The sequence below is a fragment of the Acomys minous genome, assembly GCF_964271855.1.
Source record: "Acomys minous genome assembly, chromosome: 15".
Lineage (NCBI taxonomy): Eukaryota > Metazoa > Chordata > Mammalia > Rodentia > Muridae > Acomys > Acomys minous.
In genome coordinates this window covers 40,751,986-40,779,122 of record NC_140497.1, presented here as the reverse complement: position 1 = coordinate 40,779,122, position 27,137 = coordinate 40,751,986, and the positions used below count along the sequence as shown (strand labels likewise).

Here is a 27,137-nt window from a genome sequence, read left to right as displayed (position 1 = left end):
GTGAATAACATAAAATGATGTACTGTCTAGTAGTCTTCTAACTGATATAGGCACAGATGTCCATTAATGGTTAAAAAGGACACCAATTCTTATTAGCTATGAACATTTATACCAAAGATAGGTATAAATTTCTGAAACTACTGTTGATCTCAAGTACTGCCAGTCTGCTGACTACTCTAACATTACCCTGTCAGTAAGAGGCAAAGTGATCCCATACATAGCCAGGTTTTCTTCATATGAAGCATACATTCTGTTGGGGTTAGATTATAAAAAGAAAAGTGATGGGTCTTTGATATCTTAAAATTTCTTCACAGTTCACAAGCTTTATGCTGGGTAGGACTATCATGTACTCTGTCTTTTGGTGGCTTGTATAGACACTTCTGTCATTACAAGAAACAGCCCCTCATGGCTTCCAGATCAGTGTCAGGTGGCTTCCTTAGGTCTTGTGTACTAAGGGGGTGTCATCATCATCATCATCATCAATACGGTCTTGCCTTGAAGTTCTGGGGAGCAGCCAAGGCCGGTGACAATAGCTTGTTATTTTGTAATGTCTCATGTTTTTTTTTTTTTTTACCAAAATTCCAAACTTTGCTGGCACTGGAGTATTAAGGGTTATAAACATATTTAAAACTCTACATTGGGTCCAGTTTGTATTTATGAAGGAAATATCCTTTTGAAAAGGCTAAAACGATTCTCTTCCTTATATACACTTCAACATGAAATTTTAAAGCAGAATTCAAATTCCTGAATTATGTATAGGATTATTTAACATGTTTTAGAAGTTAACAATTAAAACTTTTCTTACTTAGAGAAACAGTTGATGTTTATGATGGCAGTTAAATTATTTACTAAAAATGAAACAAATAGTGTGATTTTTTGCTAGGTCACATAAAGTTCATTTTCTTAACATCCAGTGAGTGTGTTTTTCCCTCCCGCTAAAGTTTGTGTTTTATAGTGAAGAAGTCTCTTAGTCAATGGTAGGATATGGCCCAGAGTAATCCAGATGCTAATTTTATACCCTAAACCACTAAAAGTCAGCGTTATTTGGATGCTTAATGTTTTATACTAAGAACTGTTCTTCAAGATTTAAAAACTCATTCCAATCTGCATTTCATGACTTTCGAGGAGTGTGCCAGCAGGACAGGGACGCATTTAGTTATTCCACATCCTTTTAGAGTCTTTCGTTTGGGACTCTATAATTAGATTTCATTACATTCATTTAAAAGCTCGCTTGACCAATTTGGCTGCTGAGAACTGTTATCAAAAGAACAAAAAGATGTGGTTGTCTAGCCATTGATCTTAACAACTACAAAACAAAATAGGGCGAGGGCAGATACATGGTAATCTATCATATGCTCTAGATGCAGGTAAGTGTTTTAGTATACAATTTTTAAATGACATGTGTTTATCATGACACACACATACCGGTTACTGATCTTTAATAGTTTGGGCTATTTTCTTTTTTGTTGAATAATAGGCAATGTTTTGGGTATTGTGATAGCCTAAACCATCTTACCACACACAGGCAGCTGAAGAGAATAATATATGTTCTTTACTTTACATATATGTTCATTAACTTTACACATGTTATGAAGCCAAGGTTTGGACTTAGATGCTCTTAGCACCCAGGGACTTTGAGTACATCCTCATTCTAAGGCCCCCCTGTTGCCAACATTGACTTACCATCTTCTTTCAGACTAATCATTATCTTATCTATTTCATATATTTTAGACTAGTCTTATATGTATTTTTGCTTAATATTCACACTATGTGTATAGTCATCAATCTTTAAAACTCCACAGTGTGAATAGGTCATGGCTTAATTATCACGTGCATTAATAGACAACTTGAGTAAGTTTTGGGAAGTGGCTATGTAGTGGACAATGTGAAAATCTTTATTTATTCTCTTAAAAAATCGGTGCACTAAAATTTCCAAATTCTATTAGTAGAATTGTAGTCAAAGGATATGTAATGCTCATTTGGGAGACGGTGCCCTGCCAACATATTTACGTTACTTTGCTATGTTCATCAAGTTACTTGAAAATATGTACTTATTGTTTATTAGAGGCTATGGAAATTTGAAACAAAATTTTCGTAGTGTAGTTGTATACATGGTCTTTTTTCTTTTCCCCCAACTTTATATATTCCTCCTTCATTTCCTTGCTTCTGGTTTTTGGGAACACTGAAAGAAGGAATCTGGGGAACTTGCCTGCTTATAAATGTCCCCTGTGATCACGGGGATTACAGGTTAGTGCCGTCTTGTTCATATTAAGGTTATTGTTAATATTTACCAAGTATTGTATTTAATTTTAAAATGTATTCCTCTATTTATTGACTCATAGGTTTAATAAATAACTGTAAGCTTTCATCTTCTTATATTAAAAATACTATTTATATGTATTCTTACAATATTTTTTATAAATTATGAAGTATTTACTCTATGATACAACAAAATATCTTACTGAGTAATAGCTGAAAATATATAATCTATTGGCAAATTGTAAATATTATATTTTATTTATATCTAAATAGATAATATTATTTTGTTTCTGTGTCTTTGGTTAGTGATTCTTAGACTTTATTGTTTTCAAGCATGGGGAACCATTTACAAACAAAAGATAATATGATAATATGAGTCCAACATTAAGTTATAATATACTATCTGAGAGCTATTTTAGTGAAGTGAAAGAAAGTAAAGTTGGTCATTTTATATGGAATATCTTTTAAATAAGACTTATTTTAAGTTCCAAAGCTATAGTTTTACTTGAAGCAAAGCCTTTCACGTGCTGATAGTTGGAGATCTGACAGATTATGTCTTAGAATGCTCAAATTTTAATTTTTTTCTAAATCATTGTAATTGTTTCTTAACTAAGCCATACTTTAGAAAAATAACTAACTTTTAAAAGTAATAGTTTAGAAGTTGCTGCATATTTATACTTAAGGGATGATGTATTTAACAACCAAATAGGGAAAAACACATCCTTTTAATGACATCAGCATTGAATTGTTAAATAGGAAACAGTTGGTTAATTATATCATGCAAAATGGCTTTTATTTTCCCCTCCATATTTACTGTGGCGCCTTCTCAATACAGGTAAGAATGAATCTTGTATTTTAAACTGTACATCTTAGTGGTTGCAATAAACTTGCTGTAAAATTGTTGTATTTTACATATGCATAGACCCACCCAGATTTCAATATTTAGATGACCAATACATGAAAAAACTTGCCTGTGGCTTCTCATAAACACACTTCCTAATTGTGTTACTGCTCAGAATGGGGTGGGAATGTATATGATTCTCTAATGAATATAGTAAAGCCCCTATGTTCTGCAGTTATTAACTGGTGAGTACTACAATATGAATTTAAAGCCACATATTGCATAAACACACTGTCCACTGGAAACTCTCCCCCCCACCCCCACCCCCCCGTTACCTTGAGAGCTGTTCTCCCCATGTTCTTTCATTCACAGGGCTTTATGATTTTTACAGAATTTCACCTTCATAGCTGAGATTATTTAAGCAATTATTTATGATGGCATTACCTCATACTCATTTTTTTTTTCTCAGCAAAATTGCAACTGTGTTCAGACTAAGCAGTGTCAGGTAAATGAGCCTGTCCTCCATCCTCGCTATAATCAATAAAATGCATTCCCTTGAGTCAATTTTGTATCCAGCCAATTTGCTGAAGGTGTTTATCAGCTGTAGGAGTTCTCTGGTGGAATTTTGGGGGTCACTTATGTACACTATCATATCATCTGCAAATAGGGATAATTTGACTTCCTCCTTTCCCATTTGAATACCCTTGATCTCCTTTTGTTGTCTTATTGCTCTGGCTAGAACTTCGAGTACTATATTGAAGAGATATGGAGAGAGTGGGCAGCCTTGTCTTGTTCCTGATTTTAGAGGAATTTCCTTGAGTATCTCACCATTTACTTTGATTTTGGCTATTGGCTTCCTATATATAGCCTTTATTATGTTGAGGAAAGTGCCTTGTATTCCCGATCTCTCTAAAACTTTAAACATGAATGGGTGTTGGATTTTGAAAAATGGGAATAGGGCTTCCTCACGACCCAGCTATTCCACTCCTTGGAATATACCCAGAAGATGCTCCAGTACACAGCAAGAAAATTTGCTCAACCATGCTCGTAGCAGCCTTATTCATAATAGCCAGAACTTGGAAACAGCCTAAGTGTCCCTCAATAGAAGAATGGATAAAGAAACTGTGGTACATATACACTATGGAATACTATTCAGCTATTAAAAACAAGGAATTCCCGAAATTTGTGGATAAATGGATTGAGCTAGAAATGATCATAATGAGTGAGTTAACCCAGAAGCAGAAAGACTCAAATGGTATATACTCACTTATATCTGCATATTAGCCCAAGGGGCATGTCCCACGAAAGCCTTCACTTACCAGGAAACTGAGACACAGGGGAGGACATTCTAGTGGGACTCTAGATGAGAGAATCATGGGAGAATGGCAAAGTAGAAGGATCCAGAGGGTCCTAGAAGCCTACAAGTAGAACATTATGATAGGCAGATTTGGGCGCATGGGTCCCGTTCAAACTAAGGCACCAGCCAAGGACAATACAGGCGGTAAACCTTAAACCCCTACCCACATCTAGACAATGGACAGAACACTCTCCACAGTAGAGTGGAGAGTGGGATATTACTTTTTCACATACTCTGGTGCCTCACCTTTGACCATGTCCCCTGGAGGGGGAGACCTGGTGGCACTCAGAGGAAGGACAGCAGGTTACCAAGAAGAGACTTGATACCCTATGAACATATACAGGGGGAGGAAATCCCCCTCAGGAACAGTCATAGGGGAGGGGAATAAGGGGAAAATGGGAGGGAGGGAAGAATAGGAGGATACAAGGGATGGGATAACCATTGAGATGTAACAAGAATAAATTAATAAAGGAGAAAAAAATATCAAGATAGCTCTTCCATTTTGAATCTAAAATTTGATTTTCAGTATGAGGACTCTTTGCAAAATGGTGCCCAGTCACTACTTCTGCAATCTAAATAGATGTCTCCACATTGACTTTTCTTTTCTAACATTAGTAGTATTTTGAAGAAAAACTAAAACTCGAATCAATTACACTATAGTTTTGAATTTTATTCCTGATGGATAATATATCAAGTCACACAACTGAAATGCATTTCCTTTTCTGAAGTTCATAGAAAATTGAAACCATGAGAGCAATTTAAAAGCATACTTGAGAACTTTTTTAAATGCTTCATTTTAAATATTTTAACGGAATCTTGCAGTTGAGAATTCTTGATTCATGATGGTAGACACGCTAATCTTCATATTATGGCATTTGATAAAATTACATCTAAGAAGTCCTCATCTTTTTTTTTTTAAGAAAGAAAATAAAACAAAAGGTCTAGCTTTTTATCTGTTCAGATTCTGTTACAGGTTCATTAGTTCTAATTTTTAAACTATAATAATGTATTCAAGCTTATCTTGAATTTTCTATACACTTATAATTTCTAGAAGAAAAATAAGGACTGATCTATAATAAATTTTTACCGAATGCTTTTGATAATGAATCCCTATTTCATTTTAAATAGACACAAAGCAAATAATCGTGAGGTAAGGTCCAACCAACGTTTGGGCTCACTGAATTGATCAGTTGTATTTCACAGTGTGGTACGTGCTTGACCAAGCAGATTGACCAGTGCTTTGCTAATCCCTTTTAGAGTATTAATGAGTATGTGAGTCAATAAATGAGAAATTTCACCTTTTTTGCCTCCAAGTGAATGAGAACTCAATGAGTCCACTCAGAATGCAGAGGCCACAGGATGCACAATTGCTCCTTGCGGGAGTCTCATTTAGAGTGGCTTAAATGTTAGGCTTATCCAGTTTGCTGATTTTTTAAAAATGTACTGAGAAGATTGCTCCAGAAACCCATTTTGTTTAATTAATACATCAGTTCTCCCTGTGTCAGCATGAAATTAATCCTTTGGTTTGTTATGGACCGTGAGATTACCTGAAAGGCTTACCTTTTGCAATTCTATTCTGTGATATAATTACTGGAGTACCCAGTCCCTTGGAAAGATCATTTATTGCAAAGACATCAAGAGAAATGTCAGGTGATTATTTTTCCTCCTATCAGAACTCTTACCTCTCTAGTAATTAACTACTGAATAAATACATTTTTTCCTTAACACTGCAACTTTCATCACTCCTGCTTATAACCAACTGAATTTTATCTTGTTTCCCTGAGTAGTCTCAGTTTTTATTTGTATAGGATTTTCCTGAGTTTCTACTAATGAACCTACAATTACCTTGAATGAAAACAAAATAAAAATAAGAATCATCAAATTTCCCTCAGTTTGTATCCATGTGGAGACAAGGGCAAAAGAGATGAGTCACTAACGTGGAGATTGCAAGCTTTTAAAACAACTTTAAAAATTAATGTGTTTATTGTAGATTGCTATAAAAATATTGTATTCCTTGATTTACTTCCTTTTCTGCTGTTGTTTATCAGCTTTCAAAGTGAATATCCGTGACTTTTTAATTAAGATAATATGGATAATTATAGATACCGTCACTCTATTTTTATTTGATAATTTAAAACAACATTAATTGGTGTGGTTATTTTTTCTCTTGTTTTCTATGTTTCTACATCATAATATTTATTTCATCCATAATAAATGTTTTATTATTACTGCATTGTTTCACAAGTGGTATGTATCAAGCATTTATACCTGAATGTATTAGAAAAACACTTCACACACACACCACTCAATAGAACACACCTTATATACACACATGCCACTATCAGCCATCTTGCAGATACCTTACACACACACTTTATATGCACACCTACCCACATGCCTCACACTCATGTCTTTAGCACATCTCACACCTATCCTTCACATGTACACACCTGACTCATAAACCTCAAACTCATAAATAATATAGATTTCATGTATGCAACATAGCTTCAGCATGCACATACTTCTGCACTTTATGGTTTATTTTGGAGGTAGGTGACCTGAGTTCAGTTCTCGGACAGTTTAGGTTTTAAAACTTCTAGGCCTAAATTGTCTCAATATAGAAACTAGAAAGATTTCATGTAAGGGTGCATGCCCATACATTTTTCTCACTATTACATAAAGGAGAATTATGCAATTTGTAGTAGAAAAAAAAAACCCTATCTTGTCAACCTTTATCTTTTAGTTAACATGTAATTTTAAAGAATTTTTCTGATGAAGACATGAATTAGTAGCTTTTCCCCCTTGAATGGTATCCCACATGCATTTAAAGGTATTATGGAACCATCAACATGGGGTGACCTAAAAACCTAACCAGCCATTGGAAGCATGTTTATCTTGTACAGATAAGTCTATTGTAATGTAAATTCAGGCTTTGTTCTGAAGTTCTAGTTAGTCACACTACACTCTCTATATTATTAAAGTAGCTGATTTTATTGATGGTGCACTCAATTAGCCGTCTACACACTGTCTCTCACTAGGAATATTGTTCAGTACTCCATTGACTGTGTCTTGTGTGCTATTACTCTCCAATGGTCCCAGCTGCACCATGCAATGGGAAAAAAATCACTTTTGTCTATTCTGTTTAGTAGTGGGGGATGAGGATAATTTCCCTCCAGAGGATGCTTTTTACTTGACTAATAGACAGAGCCTCAAGCCCAGCTTCAAGCAAGCATCTTTACCAACAGAGTGACTGATAGAGTAATTTACTATTTAGTGGCATAAGAATAAAAGTGCAAACACCTTCCCATCATAATGTGTACACTGCATGAAAATGAATGTTTTATTAGGATGGAAACCCACAAAGAAAGATTATATTCAGGCAGCACTAGACTTCTCCATCATGAAAACTCAATAAAAGAGAACATTTGAGGCAAGGACTCTAAAACCAGACCTGCTTGGAAAGTTTTTCTTTAAATTTTTTTCTTTTAATTGTATATAACCATAACCTATAATTTGAGACAGGTTGCTGAGATTGATGGATTGTAAGAATACAACATATATATATATATATATATATATATATATATATTTCCTATTCATTATTGATTCATGTTGTAATGTTAGAAAAATGTTTTCTGTGGTATTTACAAAGATATGTCAGAGTACATAAATATTTTACCTAGTATGGTACTTTACAAAATTGTTGAATGTCTTCTGCAGACTTTAGCAGTCCATTTGATTATTTTCTCTTTCCCATCAGAACTTTAGCCCACAAGGACATGATGATACTCTGCTTCATATAGTGCTATATGTACAGTAATTTTTTGAACCAGGTTCTTACTCTGTGGACTGACACTCACTATATGTGCCAGGATGGCCTGAGACTCAGACACCCATTGCCTCTTCCTCTAGAACCCTGGAGTTAAAGGCACGCAGTACTATGCCAAGTAGAAGGATAGATCTTTAGCGCAGTTCATCTCCGAACTTTAAATGCAAGAATTTTAGATTGCCTGGGTTTTCAAGCAAAACATTACATTTAAACAACGCCTGAGATACAAAGACTTTATGCAATGCATCTTGTCCTCCTTGAGCCGATTTTGCTTATTATGCTCATCAAAACAATAGTAATTAAAGTACAACAGAAATTAGCACAAACATGTAATTTTTGTGGCCGACCTGGCCACGTTGTTTTAAAGGAAGATTGTGGAAATCTTTAGAAACTAGAGTTGAAAAAGCCATGGGTTGGTCTCTGCAAATGTAATTTTTATTTGCTACTTGTAATTGCCATTTGAAAGGCTTCCTGTTAAATGACTGCCTCTCCCCCCTTGTTTTGTTACATTTTTTTTTTTCTCCTGAATTTTGTCTGGCTAGTTCAACTCATCTGTTCTGGCTCAAAACTCCCCTCCAAGCTGACTGACTCAAACTGGTTTCTCTCACCTTCTGCTGAGTTGCTCTGTTCTGAACTCCACGACATGACCTGCACCAAATATCATAAACTCAACTGAACCCGACTGCACTGCACCAAACTGCCTGGATTGTACTGTACTGAACTCAACTCTACTGTACTGTCTTCTCTACTGAACTTTCTACTCAAGTCTACACCTTTCTCTACTGTACCATCTTCTCTCCTGGACCATTTAATGTATTGTCTAGTATCTCTCTACTGAAACCTACTCTCAAGTAGTGTCCCTCCTGTCTGTTCGAGGGAGAGTTGGATGTGTCCCATCTCTGACTCATTCTGTCAACTCTTTCTCTGATTCACTATTTTGTCTGACCCTCAGTGAGAGTTCGCTTTCAAATGTGTCTGCTTCCTTCTTCTATCAACTAACATTTCCTAAATAATTTAGAATTAAAGGCACGTACTAAGGACATGCCTGTGTTCCAGCCAGATCATACGGTAACCGAGGACATGTCTGCCTTCCATCCAGATCACATAGACCTAGAGGATCTTTGGCTGTGATCCCTTGTCTGAGCAGCTATGTTGCTGGGTTAAAATTTCTCTACAGTTCTGAGAATAATAGAATTATCTATGGGAGATTAAAATATGAGAATTATTGAGAGAGAAGTGGTTACCATAGAGAGTTGGCTTATGAAGTTTCATGTGGGGTTTAAGAATTTGTCAAACACTACCATAGCCATGTCAGTGTGGAAGGGGGAAAAACAACAAGGTCTAGGTGAGGGCCCCTGGTTGTCAATATGTGCTGAAAAAGGAGAAATCAGTTTCTTCGAGGGCTCCCACAGGGGTTGTATAATCACATGTAGAAGACGTAGAAATAGGAAGATTTACTTGTTATAATTATTTAAGGATAGGGACATTATAACGTTTTAACATGTAGAACTTATCTGATATTCATTTTTAACTTTTTAGTAGATATAGAACAACTTATCATGAAATTAATTTAATTGAAAAATTTAGAGTTTCCTTGAAAAACTTCCTGAATGTTTCTTAAACATAATTGTTTACATCCTTCTCAAACCTGCCTTGAAAGTGTAATTAGTTAGGAAGCTTAAAAAACACAAAAAAAACAAAAAAAACCCAGCACTTCAAAGATATTTTATAAAAGGGAAAATGTAATTATTTCAAATCTTAATTTATATCAGAGTATATATTTCCCACTCTTTGCAGAAAGAACTAGCTCAATTTAAAAAAATCATAGAGGTGCAATCATGTGATGAACACATCATCAACTTTTATATATGACTTACTGTTCCATTTATGGTCTTGATCTCTTCTCTTACTCCAGAACAAAATGCCTATTGGTCATATATCTAGAAGGAACCACTTAGAGTCAAATGGTGCTCACATGCTTTCTGTAACACAGAAAAGCAAAACATCATGATATTTGGAAGCAAAATGATGATATAATGCACTTAGCATACAGAGACATCATTTCCCTGTCCACCACAATTTTTTTCAAGACAGGGTTTCTCTGTGTAGCTTTGGCTGTCCTGGACTCACTTTGTAGACCAGGCTGCCTTAGAACTCACACAGAGATCTGCCTGCCTCTGCCTCTCAAGTGCTGGAATTAAAGGCGTGTGCCACCACACCCAACTCAATGTTTTATCCTTTATATCTGTTACTGACATTGTGTGCCAACTGTATTTAGCTTTATATTATCAGAGTGAAAAGAAAAGACATGCTCCCCATGAACCACGTACAAATCTAGTCACAGAATTATTTAACAATATTCACTTAATACCATACTGGCATAAAATTCATTGTTGATGTCAAATCATATATGAAATAAAATTGTAACCAAGTCACCACATTGTCTTTTTAAAAAATAAACCTAGAACTTTGTTTTCTTCTCTATACATGTTGCCAGTGATGTGCCCATAAGTAATTCAAATAGAATGATTCGACAGCATTGAATAGAGAAAATACAAGGATAAAACTTACTGCTGTTCATGTTTATTTTTCATATTGTCTATTTGTTATTATTTGCTCTACAGCTTATCTGGCAGAACTCATCAACAAGAAAATAAAATCAATCTATTTCTAATTTTCAGAAAATCTTTTGTTGGTGCGGACTTAAGCTTCATTTACATTAAAATAAATCTACTGAGGGAATTGATTCTCCACTTTTCTGCAGTTTGTTTTGCCTTGTAATTATGTTCTTTATTCTCTCCTCTTTTACATTTTACCAGAGGAAGAATATCAGTGGTAAAAGTGCAAGAAATTTTGGAAACCAAAAGAAATACAATATAATGAAATATAATGCTTTAAATTCCTGTGAGGAAACAAAGAAAGATTTGTGCTAAAGGTTAAATAGTCCCTAAGCAATAATATTACAAGTCTTGTAGGACTGATGTTTCTGTATTTTTGTGTAACGGATCATCAATTGTACTTAAAAAATCTTTACAGAATAATATTTGGATTCCTCTTAGCTCTGAAACAATTATTTTGGAAATTATGAATGTATTTATTTCTGGGTTTGAAGGGAGTGCACATCACAGTGTAAGATGAAATGTGGACTTTGAATCCACAGCTGATGTGTGCGCTTGGGAGGCAGAGCAGGGCTTCCCGTTCTATTTCACTTCCCCTAGCTTTGTACACAGAAGCCAAAAATGATACACATGAATTTTTGGTTCATATTCTTCTCTTGTGTAACTGGGTAAATGATTGCAATCAACCAGATTTTCTTTGTTCGGGAAGAACCAAGAAATTACATTTGGAAAGATGTTCACATGTAATTGCAGTTATGTGGTGGGCAATGACCGACAGCTGAGTGGCCTGCCTCTGTGGCAGACATGGGATGCTAATTTTCAATCTTTTTTTTTTCACTTAAGAAAAGTTACTTTTTGACTATGCTATTTTTTACACATCCTAAAAAGATACCTTGAGAGACATAAATATGTATTTTGAGTTCTTAGTCACATTTTTGTTTAATATACCTGTTTAAGTTATGAAAGGGATGCATCAGAAAATATCTCAGTGTAAAAAAAAAAAAAACCTCAGAAATCTTCAGAAAAACTGAAGTTCTCATTTTGTGGTACTTTACAATATATAAAAATTTTCAAGGAAATATATTGCCTGTTTCAAAAGTGACATATTAGTTTTAAAATACTTTAAATCTAGGTAAATATTTTTGTTATTAAAAATAAATTTCACTGGCAGCAAAGAACTTATAACAAAATGGATGCATTTTTCCCATCATATCATACGAATAACTTTTAACTAGAGACGGGCACAACATTTCTCTAAACCTTATCCTGAGTGCTAACATTTTACCTAAAGACTTAAAAAGAGGTTTGGTTATAAGCTTTAAGTGTATAATATTTAATGTTTTTCTAATAAGGCAAACATTGCATTGGAAAAATTTATTCTTAAAGACGTTTGGTATGAATTTTATCTAAATCCAGTATGGTACAAGGTGCAGAAATTACTGTGGATCCATCTCCCATGCTCTTTAATTTGAATAGTTTTGAATCTGGATCCTGAGGTAAAAATATATATTTCAAAAGCAATGCAAAATGTATATTGAGAGTTAGAGAACATTAGAGGACATTGACATAAATCAATTTCTTTAAACTTATTTCTGCTATTGATTGTTCAAAGGGCATTTGAACATATATATGTCTGCATTATATACTTACATATGCACTTATTTAAATTATTTTAATTTGCTTACCATTTGGCAGTTCTGAGCTCTATGATGGTTATGAGAGGCAGAGAGTATCTTAGGTGTGGTTCCCTTTCCCTTTCTGGTCACAATGTTTATGAATGGAATGACAACAGATGAGAATATAATATTATATATAATTTCCCCACTAATGAATCTCCTGTCATTATTGTGATACTTCAGTGGTTATATGTGCATACCAAAATTCTACCTACATGACTGTTGGCCTTCTGCACTCTGGTGGACTGTCTACCTTTCCATTAAGAACATATTATTAGAATGTGTATTGACACTACTACTCATTATCAATATTGACCACCACCAGGTACCACAGAGTAATCCATGCTGTTGAGCTTATCTATATAATCTACAGCATGAGTTAAGCTCATTTCAATAAATAAATTGGAAGCTTATAGTCACAAAGTTATTATTTGTTCAATGTTTCATTTAGGTTGGAAGTGGTGGTACATAGCCTTTATTCTCAGCACCCTGGAGGCAGAGGCAGGTAGATCTCTGTGAGTTTGAGGCCAGCCTATCCTGCCAAGCTAGTTCAGGACAGCCAGGGCTCTGTTATACGAAGAAATTGTGGTTATTCAAAAATATGTTCATTATATATTATTTATTTTAAACCTAAAAATTAATATATTAAATAATTTTTATTTAAATTAATCTATCCTTCACTTCCAAACTTAACCAATCCACAGACTTGCATCAAGTCTCAGTACTGGCTCTTGTTGCTCACCAAAGCTTACAGAGTAAAGCAGACGCATAGTCCAGCAGGACTTATATGCATGTTGCACACTGTAACTTATCCTCAGATATTTTACCTGTGCAAGAGATTCTTTCCTGTTTACTTCAAAGTCTTCTTTTTCTGGTAATAAAGAAAACAACAACAACAACAACAACAGCAACAAACCTTTTAGTTGACTTTAAATCCCCTGCTTAAATACCCATCAAAATATGTTTTCTTAACATGAAACGTCATGCATTTTCAATGTTGCGGATGAGTGGAGCCAGCCGATTTAAGCTTGAAATATCTGCTCCTACCAGCAAATCTGTTTTTACTTACATCTTTTCTTTCCCTTGATGACAGACTGAGAGAGTAGAGCATTTGAGAATCCTAAGTTGTTCTTTTTACATTATTTGTGTGAGATCTACTACTGTGGTCTCATAAGTCTATTTTTTTTTTATTGAGGAGTCACCATTTATACTTCAAGGCCATTTACATTTTCCTCTTGTGAAGCATTCCCTACACACAGATTCTCTGCATGGATCCCAGACACAATGAATCATTTTTCTTTGGCCTTACAGCTGTACCTAGATTCACATTCATCGTACATGTTGCTTCACGCTTTTGGAAACTGCTTGCAAACGCAGCTGAGTTTCTGCAACTATAATTTTCTGACTACCTTTCCAAGAATTATGATTCTACAGACTTGGAAAAGTTAGAAATCTGCCTTGTGGATAACTGCTGTGGGAAGACCATCTTGAATTGAAAGTCATGGCACAGTGGAAAGAACACAGACTTGCAGCTAAAGGAAAATAGATAGCTATTTTTTTTTCTGAAACTTGTTTAGCTTCCATTTTTTTTTCAAATTACTAAGTGTACTTGGATCAAATCAATGTGATCCTCAATCATACGTCTTGTCTTTATCTTGAGAATATACGGATTCCTACAAAAGGTTATTAGCTTCATCAGGAGCTATCAACTTCTTCCCATCTCACACTGAAAACCTCTCACTGACCTTCATTAGGCTTGGTTTCTTCATTGCATTTGCTCTGCCTGAAATGCAGATATTTATTTTTCAGAAAAATAGCATGTCACTGGTTCTTCATGGATGTATAAATGCTGTTCAGTTTTTCTTCCATTTAGGAACATACTTTCCTATTATTAATAATAATAACATCAAGACTAATAATGATGGCTACAACGATATTTACTGTCACCAACAAGTACCAACCCATTTTGTGCATCTAATATAATTATCATGGCATAATGAATTGCCATCTTTCTCACAGCTATAAATAAGGATGTTGGGGGTGACAATGTTACATAAATGTCATTAGTTCACACAGTTGCTTCCTCTGACAAGCAGAACAGTATATAGAATATTCACGGTGGTTTCTATCACTATCAGATTTGCAACTTCCTGGTTTCCCTTTCACTTCCTCTAAGACTTTGATGTCTTCTTGGTCCTCCTCACTCTTCACTCTGCTGAAGTCTTCCTGTCTTCCTGGTATTCTATAAACTATGAACAAAATCCCAGGTTGTAGAGGTTTCAGGTATTCCTCTGTTTTTTCCTGAGAGATGGTTCTTCGGTTCTTGTGCTGCTATCTGGTTTTGTGGCTTTTTAAGATTGCTTTTGTTTTTGCTTTAATTTTGTTTTTGTCCAATTGACACAAATTAGAGTCACTTGGAAAAAAGAACCATAATTGCAAAACGGCTTGCTGCCGATTGACTGAAAGTCAAGTGTGGCATCTCCTTTATTAAAGGTTGATGAGGAATGGTACCAGGAGTGCTTCCATCCTTCAGCAGGTGGTCCTGAGAGCTATGAGAACATAAACCTGAGGCGCCAGCCAGTATGCTGCACCCTTCATGGCCTCCATTTGAAGTCCTGCCTCCAGATTCCTGCCTTGAGTTCCTGCACAGGCTTTCTTCCCTTTCTGATGGATGACAGGTAATAATATGAAATAACATCCCCCTATGGCAAGCTGGTTTGGGTCATGGTGTTGATGACAGCAGCACAACTCTCTTCTCCTCTTAATAGATTACTCATCAACAGCACCTCCTATTGAAGTACATTCTAGTCAACCCTAATTGCAACAATATGTGTCACTCTTTGTAAGAAGAGCCTCACAGAATAAAAAATATTCTTTAAATGAAGACATTTTTGTCAGCCTCACTGACAGAACAGACAAAAAACATGTTGTAAGTTGAAGAGGCCGTAGGATTCAGGGCAAAGGCTGCATAACTGATCTTACGTAGTCCGTGAGGGCAGTGCTGGGAAAGAAGCACATGAACATATTGCTTGGCCCAGTGGGTTCACTTACAGCAATGCTGAGACATCAGCAGCCAAAACACAGAAACATGGCCTTGATTCCCTGTGGCAGGGGAAGTCAAAATACCAGGAAGAGTAAGGCAGACTTCGCAGTAAAGGGAGCAGTGTCTGATCTTCTCAGATTCTGTGTGTAAAACATTTCATATGAACAAATCTGTAAGACAAACTATCTTACTTCCATAGTTACAATGGTCTCTGAACTGAATTTCGTTTATTCCATATTGATAACCACTGCAGTTTTTACATTATGATAAAAATGGTTATTATTTCATACTAGCACAGTATTTGTTATACTGTTATGTTTATTATCTTTCTATTACTTTATTATAATTATATTTATTATATTATTATATAAATAATATTCAGTGTGAATAGATCAGAGTTAATCAGTGGTTTTTTTTTTTTTTTGATGAGACATTATGCTTTTCACTCCTTGTTATTTTATTTCTAATACAGGGCATCTTAAAGGCTGGCATTAAGTGTTTTTAAAACTGACATGAGGATGCCTCAAGTAATATCACAAATTATTCCAGTAAAAGGAGAAGGCCATAGCTCATTTTCCTCATTAGATTATGTCAGTTATAGTATTACCAAACATCTATTATATTTTCCCAAATAGGAACGTGCTCCATATGATTGCTTTTTAGACAGGGAAAGGGAAATGTGTGGGTGAGAAGACTCGTTATTAGTTTCCCTTTGTAAAATGTCTCTTGGTTAATTAGAATTTGTATCCATTTATAAATATTTCATTGAAAATTTATTAAATAAGCTTTAAGCCTTGTCACAGGAGTGAATGGTGATTGTCTAATTTAAGCCTTAGTTTTTTACTGTAACAATGCCTTTGTCTGGTGACACAATTTCATATCAGCTTAATGAGAGTGAGTTCCGCTTACTGTAATATCCCTTTGTTGCAGTGTCATGACATTGTTCTCTGTAACTATTTCCTCTTTCACTCCACTATTTACCACCGTGTTATCTGTATTATGTAGAAAATGACTTCTCCATTCAGATACACAGTGATCTATGGTACACTAAACTATGCTGACACAATACTTACAATGTATCTAAAGTTTCAGTTCATTTTAAACTATTATGTATTTCAGGGTTGTTTATTGGCTTTCACTGTAGGGGTTTTAGGTGAGGTTGTCAAGAAATGATAATTGAGTGGAGAGATTTTATTACATGGCGATAAATTAAACCCTGGAAGATTTGGATTCTGAGCCAGTTGTCAATTTGTCGGGAAGCTAGACTTATCTGCAAAAAAAATGAATCTCAGTTGATGAATTGCTTCCATCAGATGGACCTCTGGGCCTGTCAATGGGGCATTTTCTTAAATATTTATCTGGGAGGGCACAGACTATTGTGAGTGGTCCTATGCCCAGATATGTGGTTTTAGGTCACAAAGAAAGCAAGGCGGGTAGAGAGCAAGGCAGTAAGCACCATTACTTCACGGCCTCTGCTTCAGTTATTACCCAGAGGTTCTTGTCTTGAGCAAGGCTGTAAGCAGCACTCCTCCATGGACTGTGCTTCAGTTACTGCCTGCTGAGGTCTTTGCCTGACTTCCTTCAATAAGACGCCGTGAGGCTAAGTCAGCCCTTTGTTCTTTACTCCTAACAAAAAGAACATTTCAGTTAGAGGAAGTTTCTTGATGATATTTAATTGTCAATTAAGTGTTCAAAATATTTACATAGTAAATCATAAATGTTTGCTATTTTAATAGTATGACAAATGTGTATGCTCTTAACATGATTAGCTGATTGTATTAATGTAATGCTTTTCTATGCACCTCAAATGTTTACATTTAATGACATTATCCTAACATATATTATTTCTGCGTTAAACATCTTTTTAGAAAGTGAAAAAATAATAATATTTTATATTTTATATAGGGAATAGAATGAATCCTAGCTGGAAAGATTGTGTCCTTCACAGTGGCAGGTACTAAACCCAGAAGTTAACCACTTAGCTACTAATGGTAGTACGTTCCTTAACCATGTGAATTTGGCACTGTGGTTAGAAGTATTTTCCTACACTTTATCGCAAATTATAGCTCTAGAGTTAAGAAATACTTTTATTACCTTTTAACTAACATATGCCTTTATAGAAGTGGCTTGTGTCTTATGAACTTCATGGCACTTTAGGGTCATGTTTTAAATTTTGAATAGCTTTAGAGGGGTACAACTAGTATGCGAAGAATTAGAAACATTTATGTATAAATTCATTGAGTTTGTACATGTATAGACATATGGCAGGCTTTTATCATAAATCAGGAAATTTCACATCTCTTCATAGCTCCATAAGAATTTTTATCTTTGAAAAGTTCTTGAAGCAATATCTACTTTCAAATATTCTTCTAATGATAGATCAAAGCTTTCAGACAACATTTACTAATAGTTGTGATTTTGTGCCAAATTACTATGTTTTTTAAAAAAATGTTAAAGGAAAATAAAATATTCTACACTTTGGTGGAGAACCAAGAATTTTATGTGATCTGAATGCTTTAGATTGTTGATTCTTGTAGGAAACAAGAAAAGGGATATTATCATTGTTTGGAGGGAGACTTTTCAGTGTCTTCTGGCATTCTATTTATGTATTGACTTATTTTAGTATTACATATGCATTTATATTATTAGACATATATACAATAAACTACATACAGCAAGAAGGACCATGGAAAAATTAGGAATTATATAAATGTTACATTCATAGTATTTTGCTTATTTGTATTTGGCAACCTTGGAGAAAATATCTTTCCCATCTTGGTGAGTATAAAATTCTGAATGTAAATCAATATCTATCATATCTCCTCTCTATAAACCTAAAAACATCTCTCTAGACCTAAAAACATCTTAATCCCTAAACAGCTAAGCTTAATTGTAAAACTAAACTATCTGGTCTTCAACCCCATCAGAGAGCTATAGATGCTCTATAACACTGGAGCATCATCTTCAGCCTTCTCGCCCAATACATCTGACAGACATTATTTGTGAAGCAAAAACAATTGGGGGATTGCTTACCCTGTCATGGCAGAGTTTGGTTGTTGTCTCTGCCTGCAATTAAGCTTGCCCATTTTTAGGCAGAATTCTGCCTGTGGTAGAAATGAGAACATATTGCCCAATGGCTTGTTTGCTACATTTGAAGCCATCTCCATAAGCAGGTTCTTTGATGCTCATCTTCTTCTTTGAGATAGGCTGTGTATTGCAAGGTGTCAACCTGTCTTATTATCAAAGGATCTTTAAGGTTATAACAAAATCTCTAAATGATTCTATAGGTCTCTGAGGTTTTGGAAAATATTACATAGCGATTTTACCTCATCTATCTATAATGTCATATCTGTTTGTTAAACCTACGATTTATTTTCTTGTGATTAAAATAAATGAGTAATTGACATTACAATGAGTTGACCATCTAACAATTAATTTATATTACTTAATTACCCAAAATATCCTGCAATAGCACCTTCGAAATATAGGAAGTAAACCTTGTATAATAATTGAGTTGTATGGCTACACTAACTCAGATTAGAGTAGAAATATATTTAATGTGTGTGAGGAATAATCTTGAGCTTGAATTCTATATAAATGTATCAAATTGAAATTATTCTGCATCAATAAAATAGCTTCTTTGTCATTGACATTTATGGCCTTAAGCTAAGGAGTTCGATCTGCTGTTTATCCTATCACCCCAAATATTTCTATATTTCTCCTTCTTTCTTTTCAACCCCTATATTCATACATACCTAATGAAAAAAAGATAAGAAAAGAGATAAATCCCTTAGTCTAACCTCATAATCTCTCTGAATAAGACCAATAACTAATACTTATTCCCAATGAAAACAAATAGCCATATCTCAAGAAAACTACCAAAACCCTACCTAACTCCCCTTATGGGCTATGGGGCACCATTTTCTTTTTAAGTCTTCTTCTGGTTGATTTAGGATGAATATTACCTTTGTATAGGCTCAAATGCAATTAGAGAAACTGGTTAAGCAAGCTAGGAATAGCATTTGTGGTCCAGTTTCTAAATGTTGAGAAATTCCAGGCTTAATAGAAGTCCTGTGTAGGACAGTATGAAATTCTGAACCAATTTTTATCACAAGCTTTCTTTTAAGCTGTCCTGAGAGCTGTCCTGCTCTGATGAGGAACAGCAACGGAAACCCTTGGGGGTATGTAGGCAGGATGTCATTGACCAGCATGCTGGGAGGAATTAGTTGTTTCATTTAGAGGATGATGCCAGAAACAAGTTGTAGAGGCCAGGGTAATGCTCCCTTAAAATCCTCAGGATGTGGTAAAATGTTATTCAGCCTCAAGCAGGAGTATTCTGAAGGTTGAGAAACTATCTTCAGAATAATCACTGTACTCTAAAGTTGCATGATTCAAATCTGTTGTTTGCCTTGTGAAATTTAGATGAATAAAGAAGTAACGCTCTGTCCATTCATTTTACATTTCTGACATCTGTGTTGCCTGTGATTGGAGATTCTCTTTCTTCTAAATATCTATTGTGTGTGTCAATGACTGTTGGGATAAGAGCCACTCGTTTCCACAGCAATTGTCACAGGATAGCTGCCAGATGGTGATACTGAGGACAGAAAGAATAAAACACAACAGAAAACAAAAACTTCTATAACTGTTTGCCTCATAGAATAAATCCATTGATCCAAGGTTTGAACCACATCTTACCCATCTCTAAATGAATGTGGCAATGATTCCATCATGCAAATGGCATCTAGGTATTGCAAGACATTAGCTGAAATTCTTAAATATGTCCTCCTATCATCTCTTCCTTTTCTCCAATATTTAACAGTGAGGGAAAAAGTCTTCATCCTCTAAAAGAAAATTGGCCTCAGCCACATAACTATATGGCGAGTCTTGAGAAGCTCTGTTATTATTTCATATCCCATGTCTCAAACAAAATACACAATCAACAACTGGGAAGGATGCTTAGAATTTGTACAGCTCATAACTATGAATTGTGTTTAGATGTTCATGTGAATGTAAGCCTTGCTTCCTGAAGGCAGTCTGTTGCTGGGGAATAGACATGACAAAGTATGTCTGCATAGTTTCTCTGAATGTTCCCAAGCTTCCCCTTTTGGAATTACAACAGGAAGTGATGAAGTAGTACATTCTACAAAAACTTTGTGCCTAACTGATGCTAATCTCAAATGTCTTTGTATCCTCCACAGTTTGCAAATTTTTACCCTTGACTTTTCTAACTACTCATCCCGCTTATTAGCTGCCGTGGACTCCCCTGCTTGAGTTTTCTACATGACACAGATGAATGATATAATGTGCTACTTTTCATCAAACAGTGTATGAAGATCGGTTCTAAATATCAACTGGTCTGGATAAGATTGTTCTACTGATATGTCTATGCATGTATTATCTTGATTATGATAATTGTGGTTGAAATGGTTTTGATAGCTCTGTTCCCTAGGTGGCGGTTTCTGAACTATATAAGATAAATTAAAGTGAGTAAAAGCATGCATTCTCTCTGCTCTTTACCTCGCATGTGATGTGGATTCAGGTCACATGGCTTTAATTTCCTCACAATGATTGCCTTGTTGCCTGGAATTATGGACCAAATTAATCCTTCTTCTCTTAAGGTCCTTTGCTTAATGTATTTTATAACAGAACCAATAGTTAAAAGTGAGACACCCTATTTTTCAGACATCCCATTTTGGGAGCACTCTGAATCTCCCTGGTAGAGTTATATTAATTTCCGACTTATTCCCCACCACTTGAGAACATGTTTGAGCTAGGGAAAGCATAAACCATTTATCTTGACTTATTCTGGCAATGAAAAATTCATTCACTACTGAAAGTGCTCTTCTTGTCTTCTTGTCTTCATGCCTTTTTGTGTGAGAATTAAGATTGGAGATTGTCTTACCTTCCAAACTGCAAGCACAGGGAATTCCTGGAAGTGCCCCACCCTAGGCTGAACAGATCCTAGGACCCAGCAAATGGCCTTTAATTGTACCTAGAATTAAATCACACATAGAATAATTAAATACTGTTTTCTCCGTCTTGTGATATCCACTATCCCTCATGTTCCTGCATGTAAATGAGCTACCATACTGTATGTAGATTAAGTATCCTAGTACCCTTAGCCACAGTGAATCAGACCCATTTACCCTCAAAACCACCTCTTCCCCACTGTCTAAGGTTTATAAATAAAGGATGGCTGGCAGGCTGAACGGGACATTGTCCTGTCATCTTCCCCATTCCTCCACTATGACCATCTGAGACTCCATTTATTTCAGTGGGAACCTCCCCTGGACACCTGGTGGTCAGGCAGCAATGGCAGAACTGAATTTACAGCCTTTGAGGCCTGCTCCATCACTGCTGCTGGCTTAGTGCTGACCTCTGAGGAAACACCTCAGGGCTTGAGTCTCACTGCACTTGACTTACCGAAATGTAACAAACATTTACCTGCCTCCTCTGTTGTGAGCCAGGCACCTTGTCTAGTGCCCAGGTGAAGGGCCTTACCCTAAAGTGCTCTAGCTGCCCCTGAGCAGCATGTGGACTGACTCAACAGACATGGAACCAAGGCCCACCCAGTGGATGCAGAAAGACAGTAAATAAGAGATAGGAAATTATTCACAACTAAGATTCTATTTTGCTCAGACAATGGCAGTGTGTTCACAGGGGAAGAAATTGTGGGAAAAAAAATCTATCTTCTTAAGACAATGCTACTGCTGAAACGAAAAACAAAACAAGACAATAACCTCTTTTGCTTGTGTAATTATCAGTGATGGCCAAACTCTGCCAAGACAAGATAAGCAAGTCCTCAATAGTTCCCACCTCATAAATATGTCTGTCAGATATATTGGGCCAAAAGGCTGAAAATTGGGCTACAACATTACAGAGAGTTTTGAGTGTGTATTCAGGTAGCAAACTGTCTCTGTCATCTTCTCATTTGGAAAGCTACTAACTTGCACTCACAGTATATTCAGGATATCAATTTTATTCCTTCTCAAGTCTCTGATGGGGTCGAAGACCAGATAGTTTAGTTTTACAATTAAGCCTAGTTGTTTAGAGGTTAATATGTTTTTGGGTCTAGAAAGATGTTTTAAGTTGATAATGATGAGATATGATAGATATTGGTTTACATTCAGAATTTTAGACTCACCCAGATAGGAAAGATGTTTTCTTCAAGGATGTCAAATACAAATAGCCAAAACACTAGGAATGTAACATTTATATAATTCCTGATTGTTCCATGGTTCTTCTTGATATAGGTAGTTTTTGTATAGATGTGTAATAAAAGATTAAAAATATTAAAAAAAAAAAAAAAAGAATTTTTACCGGCTGCATTTTCAATTTAGGCAGGAACATTAAGTAACTAATGGTAAGACAAAGAAATTCAAGATGGGTCCTTCAAAGGTAGCATTTTGGCAAAGCAGATCTATCTGGCACTACTGTTCATACGATGTGTTTTGTTCTGTTCATATTTACCCTGCTGATCTGGAAGATAAAACAGGTTCTTCACTGCAGGGGATGTAGCAGCTGGAATGAGACATTGTGTTTGTAGGACCTGTGATCTTCTCTACCAGGAAAACAATTCATAAAGTTAGCAAAGGGCACCAGGAAAAAAAAAAACCTCACCTCAGACCTTGTAGAAATAAATGTGAAGACTGCTGAACAAAACTAAGCGTCAGCAACAGTCAAGCCGAAAACAGCTGAAACAAGGGTCTAATTCGTTCATGCGAAAGTGAGGGTGAGAAAAATTAGTGCACAAAAAGGTTCAAACTTTCTGAGTCTGTAGGGACAGGACACTCCTGTAACCCCTGCAGATGCACATTCGTGTTTTCCTGCACGGTTTTTACACGTTGATATCTATGTTATTCTCAAGCCTGCCTTAACTCTGCTACCAGTTTCACTTTGGAATCACTAATAACAACTTACACACATGCTATACATGTTTCTGTGCTTTTTTTCGTTTTCTTAATTTCCAGTGACTCACATGCATAATTATCCACATGTGAAAAAAAAGTCAATTTCCTGTGTGTTCAGTACTTTTTCATTCATCTACTTCTGTGTATTCAGCTTATTTCTCTGATCATGGTTTGTATTTCCTTGTAATTTTGTATTGGTTATTTTAGTAAAATTGCATTTACTGTGGTGAGAAATCAGTTTTTATATATAGAAGTACATTTACTCTCCCTTCACTCTTGAATTTTTCTTTAGCCAAATAAAAACAAACCTACTTGATCTTAATTTTTAGGATTCTGGGGATTAAATTGGAAATGCTTTCTTATGTATAAACTTGATCTTTGGCTTCATGTGATGGACAGAGTGTCCTATTGACCTGGAAATACTTTGGTTTTTTTTCTGAGATCAGTTATTGCTATATCCCATTTATATACTCTACATAATATAGTATCATGAGGCTACCACTGCCAGTTCTCACCAAGAATGTGAAGTTGTTCTTAGTATAGGCCTTTTTTTCAGAGAGAGAGAATTGCAATGACCCTCACAAAGATTAATTCACAGAGTGAGATTTTTCAAAAAATTATTGTTTCTGAACTTTGAATTTGATTATACATGCAATAGTCTTAAATCTTATTCCAAAATTGTTTCAAAGTGTGCATCATTAAAAACGTAACTCATTAAAGTAAGTATCATGTGGTATACATACCATAAACCTATTTTAGGACTACAAAACCCTTTTTCTTTCTTGTTTATAGCAGTACAGACAGTGCACAGTAAAAGTGGTAGGATGCCATGTACTCCTGTACTGTGTAAAAGACAATGAGTTAGTGAATAAATGTATATAACTGATAGTACTCTCTGGAGTGTTTTTCAATAATATAGGGAATTAATCAGTTGTTACAATAAGTAACTCTCTCATTGGCAATGTGTGGGAGTGGAACTGAACAAGTATCTGACCAAGATTCTATAAGTTTAATAGTAGAAAATTCTCTCACTAACGCTCAAAATTTAATTTTTACACCATAATTTTCCTCTTTTATTCAAATTTTGATTATAGCCTCCAGTCTCTTTCCATAAATCTGTCTTATAGATGCTTATATAAGATACTATCTGTTCTTTTTCTTAATGCTCATGTAATATCAGTTTACATCACAAACACCATTGCTAAACTGAGTATTAAATGATGTAATTGCTATGACAGTTTTCTAGAGCCCATAGGGAAGCTGGATGTGATGCCTTGCATGTATATTCTTAGTGCTTGGGAGATTAAAGCAAAAGGATCCCCACAGGCTCAACTCCAGACTGGGCTATGTAGTGGGGGCCCCTGTTCCCAAACCACAGCACATACATACCTAGCATCTTTTTCCATTCTGATCTGGACCTTTCAGAGGACAGCACTGTAAAGTCACTGTGACAACCCTCTCAGAAGTTCTTGCATACTTAACTGTTAATGATGCATCAAGGTGAAAGACATGCAGGGTTCTCTCTGCAACAGTTTTTTCAGTGAAGCCAGAAATTCTGTAAAGAAAATTCACATTTCGCTAGAGAACGAATAAATATTTAAACCCAATACTAATATTTATAGTTGTAATTTTAAGTAGATGTTATTTTACAAATGTACTTCTAAAAATCAAACTTTAGAAATGCACAACCATCACTCACCACGTACACTTTTTCTTTATACAATGTGTGTCACTACTCATCGTAATTATCAAAATATAAATGCTTCAGTAACCTAGCATCATTGTACATTTCATAATGAAAAAAAAATCACCTTTATTTTTTATAGTAGTATCTATCAAAATAGTAATTTTTACAGTGTTTTCAAAAAAGCTAAAGTGTATTTTATGAAAACGAAATAACTATTTCTAAAAGTTAAACTATTAGTGACTATGTTGATATAAAGAAAAGATACAGACATGTCTGAAAGCTCAATTATGTGAAAAAAGCTGAGTTGATTTTACTTTGAAATTTATAAATTTGCAAGTTTGCCAGTACAGAGAAATTATTTTTCTCTGGCATTTATAATATAATATTAGAATGAAGCACCGCAATTCAGAAACAGACCATAATAATAAAGACATCTTTTAAAGTCATTTACGAAGCACTCACCATCTATAATCTGCCATGTGTTATTAACTCTCTCATTTTTATAACTAGCTTTTTGACATTCATCTGCTGCCTTTAAATATTTAGACTATTTTGAAGTCACATAAAGTTGTACATACAGAGAGAACAAAATGTGATATCTCAGGACACATGTTTAACATATCATTATCACATCAGCATAAATAGTACATCTGTCACCTCAGACACTATTTCTTTGTGTTTGAAACATTCAAAATACCCTTTGCTAGTGTATATCTAGGAATTTTTGGCAACCATTGGTACTGTATGGTGCTGTGGAACACTGGGAACTACTCTTTGCCCTTTGTCCATGCAAGCCAACATCTCTCCTGTATGGCCCACTACGTTTCCTAGAAGCAGGTAGCCACTACTTCACTAAGTCTTTTATTGCTTTACCTTTGAGAGAAAAGAAGGACTCTGTAATCTTTGCTTCTCTGCTCCTGAATTATTCCACTTAACATAATCTTCTCTAGACGCATTCATGCTGCCACAAACAAATTTCCTGTTCTTTTCCATGTCTGGACAGTTTCCCATAATGTATGTTTACTGTGTTTGACTTATCTATTCAACCACTGATAAACAGGCTGATTCCATAACTTGGACATGAGGAACCAGGCTGCAATAAATATGTGAGATTTCAACTTGCTGACATCATTTTATGTAAACACTCCACGTAATAGGATTTTATTGAATTAATTAATAAATGAATTAATGAACAATAGGATTTTTCCCTTTTAGGAGCTAGCTTGGCATTTTCCACAATGGCTAAGCTAGTGCATCACTTTGCCATGGCTTCTGAGAATTTATTCCTATCTACTGGCTCTTGATCAACATTTGTAAGCTTTGATCTTTCTTATGCTGGCATTCCAAAGGGTAGGTAATAGCTCGTTTTCTGTCTCTCTTGAGTTCCCACCATGATAAATGAATCCATCAAATACATTTTGATGTATTTCATTAAAATAGTTTAAATTCTGAAAATTGAATGGAAATCAAAATCCTGTTTAAGGCTTTTTAATATTGCATTATACTGTGAATTATTTTAATGTATTCTTTGGAAAAAAGGAGCTGGAGCTATAGGTGGTTCCCATTCAGATGCTGGGAACAGATTCATGTCCTCTATAAGAAGGGTGCACATCATTAACTGCTGAGCCATATCCCAAACACCCACACAGTAGAATTCTTAATGTCAAGAACTTTCTGTTTTCTACTCAGCAGTATCTAGAGCCTTTATAAGTGTGGCTCACACAGTGAACACACAGAGCCTTGTGATCAGATTGGTAAGTGTACAATTCCAAGTTAGGCATTACTAGGCAGAGCAAAGACACGACCTTGTCTTTGTTTGAATCACATTTAACTATCCTCAATCATTTCTAGCAGCTAATTGTGGAAATTGCACAGGGTTATGTTTATGTTAGCCTGAGGAATATTTCATTTTAATAT

The 27,137-nt window shown here is 35.3% G+C and overlaps 1 long non-coding RNA gene across 2 annotated transcripts in view; it reads right to left on the bottom strand.

Annotated features, from left to right (window-relative positions):
- Positions 1 to 27,137, bottom strand: part of LOC311584946 — a 744,261-nt gene that overhangs the window by 10,042 nt on the left and 707,082 nt on the right. The window contains exon 1 of one of the 2 annotated variants that reach the window (XR_014775048.1): positions 4,368 to 4,468. The exons of the other annotated variant lie outside the window; for it this stretch is intronic. This is a non-coding gene — a long non-coding RNA (uncharacterized lncRNA). Of the gene's footprint in view, positions 1 to 4,367; positions 4,469 to 27,137 lie in introns of those variants that run through there. 2 annotated transcript variants of the gene reach the window in all.